Source organism: Patiria miniata, unplaced genomic scaffold (assembly GCF_015706575.1).
Source record: "Patiria miniata isolate m_02_andy unplaced genomic scaffold, ASM1570657v1 HiC_scaffold_20, whole genome shotgun sequence".
Lineage (NCBI taxonomy): Eukaryota > Metazoa > Echinodermata > Asteroidea > Valvatida > Asterinidae > Patiria > Patiria miniata.
The window spans coordinates 9,772,760-9,779,324 of record NW_024037059.1 but is presented as its reverse complement, the minus strand read 5'-3'; positions in this window follow the sequence as shown (position 1 = coordinate 9,779,324).

The window sequence follows — 6,565 nt, the reverse complement described above, 5'->3', positions numbered from 1 at the left end:
TAACAGGAACAGTCGACATTTTAAACCAAATAATGTCTTTAAGGCCAAAAAAAAAAAGTCTCTGGTTTCTGGTATGCGCGCGCGTCGCCGTAGCCATGCGCGTCGGCAAAATGAAAAAGTTTTTTTTCCAATACAAGATGATGTCTCAAAACCGCCAAACTCACTGGTTCGACTGGAATTCTGCTGCTGCACAATTTTAACGTGTTTTTAGATGGGGTTATGATCGAGAATAAGCTTTATGTGGCCTTTTTGGACTCCCATATATTTGCACTAAGTTTAGTCGGGCACCATTTGCAGTCATCAGCCGACATTTGAAGCCAAAAAAAAAAAAAAACAGGTAAAAAAAAAAAAAAAAAGCTGTGTCGCCGCACCACTTTTGGGGCAAGCTCCATACCAGAAACCGGAGACTTTTTTTTTTGGGCCTATGTGTTTATAATGTGAAACAGACAGAGAAATCAAAAGCAGGATAAGATACATGTACATGTACACGTATCTGTAGCTGTATCGGTAAAGCATCCCACGGGAAACATCACACCAACTTAGAGAGAAGACAATGAGAAGAAATGACAGTTTTAGAGGTGGGAGGAAAAGCCCAGAAGAACATTCTGGGGGAAAACCCATGGAATCAGGTTAGGACTGAAAACCCAATCCACATGTTGACCCGGGCAGGATTCGAACCCGGGTCACAGTGGTGGAAGACGAGGAAAGTACCTCTATGCCAACCTGACTCCCCCATGTATGTGCCTCCTACTGAATGCCTCCTACGAACATTTTAACAGCACTTGAAAAGTTGTCCAGGATAAGACTCATTTCATGAAATCCGGTCACAATTTTTGTATTCTCTTTTTATGACATCATGAATATTTAATGAGGCAATATATCTCGACAATACTTGTATAATTCAATTCAATTCAATGCAACATTTATTTCCAAATCATACAAACACTGTAATAATTACATGAAAAAAAAAAACCCAATAGTTTGAGGCATAAACACAAAAAGCCGAAGCTTGTAAGGGGAATGCCTTGGAGTTAAATGAACAATACCGGGGTATACATTTGAAGTATGATAGTAAATAAGTACAACATATACATATGTACAAGTTACAGAACAGAAGAAATGTAACATACACACAAACGAACAAACAAGCAAACGAACACCCCAACTAACCAACAAACAACCACAACAAACAAACAAACAAACGGACAAAGGGCGAACAAATGGTAATGAGTAGAAGTTGAAATACTAAAATAATATTATATGATAGAGGAAAAATAATGTTTGAATGACGCACAGGGTTGAACTACATGTAGTTTGGAGTAATACAAGGAGGTATGTGTAGACGGACGGAGAAATGCAAACAGGTAAAGGTATCAGGGTGAAACAAATAGAATAAAAGTTAAAAAATAAAAGTAAAAAAAAAGTCCATTAGGAAAATTACAACAACAACAAAAAAAGATTTAGTGGAGAAAAACTATGTTACATAAAGAGAGAGAGATAATATTGGATGGCCTTGAGGGGCATATACATACATGTATATTGGAGCTATAAAATATCGAGTGCAATGTATTTTTTTATCCTCAGAAAAAAGCCATCCAATATTTGTGTTATTATAAATATTTAAATAAGGCTGACTTGATCCGAAAGAAGTAATTTTCATGTCGCTGTCTCATAAAAAAATCACCCCAGTACCACTTCCTCGGTACTATAATGTTAACTTCAAGAAAATGTAGGGGAGAGAGATAGTGTTCTCATGCTCTCCTTGATATATTTGTCTTAGAACCTACTTTTTTTGTATTCCTTAAGGTGTCTAGTAAATGAATTTTTTTTGGGGGGGGGTGGGGGGGGGCACTTGTTCCCCAGTAGATGTCCTTGCCCCGAGGTGTTTAACAGCCCTCCCCCTTTAAAATCTTGAATTGGAAAAAAAACATATCGACCAGAAGTTTAACCCTACTTTCCTGGTATTGCACGCTTTGCTTTCAAAATAAGATGGGCAAGTTCTAATCACATGCAATGAATAACCAGCATGGTGACACTTAGCTCAAACTGTTCACACTGTTGGGGGATGGGGGTGGGGGGGGTGGGGGGGGGGAACCGGGGTATCCACTGGGGACACATGCTCCCACTAATGATCCCCCCCTTTGATATTTGTTAATAACGTTAGTTGTTTTTTGTTGTTTGTAAAGCTAGTTGTTTTTTGTTGCCCAGCTACAGGTAGTTGGTATTTGTTGCGCAACTAGTTATTTTTAGCTGGTCAATTAGCTCTTAATTAATAAGTGGAGGCTCAGTCTGTACAACTAATTTACTATATTTTACATCTCTCAAATGCTGTTTTATATGATCTCGTAGTTTGACGGGTACGACATCGTTTTCGTCTAATGCTTGATCAAAAGATGTTTTGAAAACTTACAATAAAATAACGCCAACCAAGCGGTATTTCTCTGTAATCTTTTAAAAGGCTGTTATATTTTTGAGTGACACCTACTGGTACCTCAAACTGTTCACACTGTTTGGGGATGGGGGTGGGGGGGGGGGGGGAACCGGGGGTATCCACTGGGGGATATGTGCTCCTACTTATGACCCCCCCCCTTAGTTACACCACTATCTAGAGCTAGCAAGATGCTGTATATAAACATTTGAAACAACACATTAGGGCTGTCAAGGACAAGTATTTACAGGTCAACGTGCACTTTGTGTATGTAAGTACGTGTGTAAATATATGCAAATTAGAATTTTTCCGTGGACATGCTATCTTTAAAAAAATCATAACTTTAAAACTTTAAAACTTTAAGAGCGCCCATCCTAATTTTTTTGAAAGATTGTTGCTGACATCATAAACTAACATTTGGAAAAAAATTACGAAATTTGAAGCATATTGTTTTTTGTAATTCAAGGTCAAAGGTCATTTCGTTTCATTTTATGAAATGGAGGCCATTCAAAGAGCTTTAATAAGGGAATAACAGTGTGAGGATCCGGTCTTCACTGCGTGATAATGACCGGGTGTGGGGGTGACCGCTGTTAATGGACTGAGACAAAGTCGAGGTCCATTAACAGCAGTCACCCCCACACCCGGTCATTATCAGTGAAGACCGGATCCTCACACTGTTATTCCCATTAATAAATACCTTTTTAACGAAATAAACAGTTAAAATGCTCCAATTTTGTGACTTTCTTTCGGTGATATTTCCAGACTTTTTTGTGTTCATGTTCATGGGCCATATTTTAGCTTAACAGCTATAACGACGTAAACTCAACAGAAACTGCTGCTGTAGCGAAACAAATTACAACAATGTTTTCATATCTTTACCTGATGGAGGAAGCTGAAATCTCGTTTACACATTCCTTGTGTCCAGAATTACAAAGATGCTTGGTTTAGGAAAGGTAAATATGTCGGTGGGTGAAGTGTTCAAAGAAAATAAATCGTAGATCTTTCGTCGTAAACATCCTCAGTATATACTGCACTGCTGTACGATGTCGTTTCAAAACTTCCTTACGCGCGCGCACGCACGCATCCCTAGCAACTGTGTTGCGTACGCGCGCGTCAGTCTCACGCGATGGGGGTTGAGCGCATGTGCAGTGCTCTATTGTTACAAGCTACCGCAGGACTGTTACTATAATTTGACCAATCATTGGCTTGCATGGGGCTGAACGGGGCTGGATCAATGCTGGTTCAGGGGCCATTTATTTGCTTGATCTTTGAAGCCGGTCCATTATCACCGTTAATGCCCGGCCACGTGATCGAGTCTCGACCAATCAGAAACCATCAACTCTCCAAGGTATTTAGGCCCCATCTCGATAATGAATGCCCGTTATTTCCCGTTCTATCTGCGTTCCGGACGATCAGTCTGCAGTTGTCAAGGAGGGCGGGAATCTGCAGACTGGACAGGTGTGTTCACTCAAGCACGGCGACTTTAATGAGCAGGACCAGCCGTGCGCTTTTGTTATCTCAACAATGATGCAATGAATAAACACGAGTCAACGTAGACCTCGTGAATACACACGGCCGGAACGCAGAAAGACGATCCGTTTTGTTATCAAACAAAATTGTTCATTATGATTGTGTGAGCAGGAACCGGCCTTTTAAATACAAGTGAATATAATACTAGGGAAGCGAACATCGAAGCGAATTCGTCATCTGCAATCATTTCCAGAAAGGTTTCTGTAATTAATATAATAATTTATTTCATGGCGAGAACTTGAACTGTCGGTATATGAACATTAATTTCACCGAAACCTTTAGGCTTTAAACCGAGTTTTCTTACGAAGATCGTAACAAAAGCCGATGGTACATGGAACATATTCACTGCGTATAAGATAACTGCCGGGATAACAGCGTTTTTTGTGTGTCATTCTAACAAAGTATTTCACTGCATTTTACTCCCAGATTGCCGTATTTCAATTCAAATTAATGTTTCCGAAGTTCTCCACTTCATTATATAACGATGTGTCACGTAAGTTTGCCGCGAAATTCTGAAGAATTGAGAAGTTTTATGCTTCTATAAGAATTACCATTTGGAAATTTAAACACAAATTGAGGTGGGCAACATTCCGGGAAATAAATCACTGCTAAACGCTAGGAAAGAATTGTGAGGGTCTATTAAGTTTGCGTTTAAATTCTTATTTATTTGACGTACATATAAAAAGGCCAAGGAGTAAAATGTTTTAAGAAAAGAATACATGAAACAGCCGTTTTGCTGGCGGGGATTTCCCCCAGCACGCAACGCAAACAGTCAGCTCCCAAATACAATTGTGTACTAATTCAAGTGGCTGTGATCCTGGTAACACGACGCATCGACGACACATCCAACCGCACATGTAAGACGCAGAAGGACCTGACGCACAGATTTCGTGCACTCAAGTTTAGTGACACTAAAAAGGGGACATTTTACTGCGTCGTACTACTGCAAGTAGTGGTACAGCTTCAACACCTTGGACAAATGGAATTTCCTTTTCCAAGTTGCACATTTAATTCGAATCCTGATGGCCCTGACACTTTGGTATTCGACTAGTGAGTGAGGATCCGATGGAAGTTGACTCCTAGCCTTCTAGACCACATGCTCCACCGCTTTGCAAGACACGTTCAACAAGCAGTTTTCACGGCGGTTTTATCATGTTTATTGACGAGACAGTAATATTATTTAACAGAATCGTATGAAATCATAACCTAAAGTGTTTTATAACTGGATTAATCTTTTTGGATTAAATACGGACTGATTTTGAGTAGAAGAGTGCGGTTGGATAGAATAATAAAATTATTGGACATAATATTATAGTCACGTCACCATGGTCACTCTGACTGATTTATCAATTTTTTTTTTATTAAATATAAAAAATAAGTATTTATGATTGTATAACAATAAAACGATTTCAAAAAGGAGGCATGTAAACAACCTCTAATTCAAATGCAAAATGTAATGAACTAAGTTCTGGGTAATTATTTTCGAGAAATGAACATTGCACTGATTTTATTCCCCGGCCGGGCCATACCCGCACCGGTACGTATAGCTGCCTGCCATAATGAACTCACAGCCCCACTCTTACGCCAGCACAGTAAACAGCCGTTGACAACTCCAATCTATCCTGGCCTTTGCGGGAAAGCGTTGGCTCATTGCCAAACAGAGCGTGGGAAACAAGACAAACATGTATATCGTCATGGCTACGAAATTCTACCACCAATGAGAAGGCCCGATGCCAACATCCGAGCAATACTGTTTCAGTCGACATGGCTGATAGGTTATAAAGCCGCATAGCTAGGACCGCCCAAACTCATCACAGTTGAAATTCATGCGGATTTCTCAAACACTTCTATCATAGCAACATAATTGTCAAGGAAACCAGTGACGTGCAGTGAAGGACCTCGTAAATATTCATGAGTCAGTTTCTACCAAAATGTCTTCCATGATGATACTGGGTGATTTTAAGTTCTACTCGTGCTCTTTTGTCTGCACTAGATAATGGTGTACTCCTAAAAATGTGCAATAGGTCTACACGAATAAGTGGTTTTCTGCTCTTGTGCATAGACATTATTTTTCAACCCTCTGAAAATTCGTTTTTATTCTTTGATTATTTTTTAGCTCCCATTAAAGAAAATTGCTCTGCCGCGGTAAAACAAACTTATTATAATTATTTCGATGTCTCATTCAGAAGTGAATAACACCATATTTCATAAAGAACACAATATAATTATATTAAAAGCATAGAGACTTCATGCTGTATTTTCTAAAGATACTATGTCGTTTAGTTTTCAATATTTCTTACATATTCATTACACGATAGAGCAAGGAACATGATTACATGACATTTGTATACACCCATCATTTTTCTTACATTCTAGATTTGCGGAAATGAACACTCTAATGACTATGCATACATATAGAACTTCAGTAGTTTTGGGCCGAGGTATTCATTCTTCGAACGCTTCATTACTCCACCTGGATTAATTACAAATAATTATTATAGTGAATACCAAAGGGTCTCTTAATGACGTCTAAATATTTTTGAACAACATTTCATATCATTGCCGTGACGTGGTAACTTGTGCTGATCTCCCTGTACCGTCAAGTAA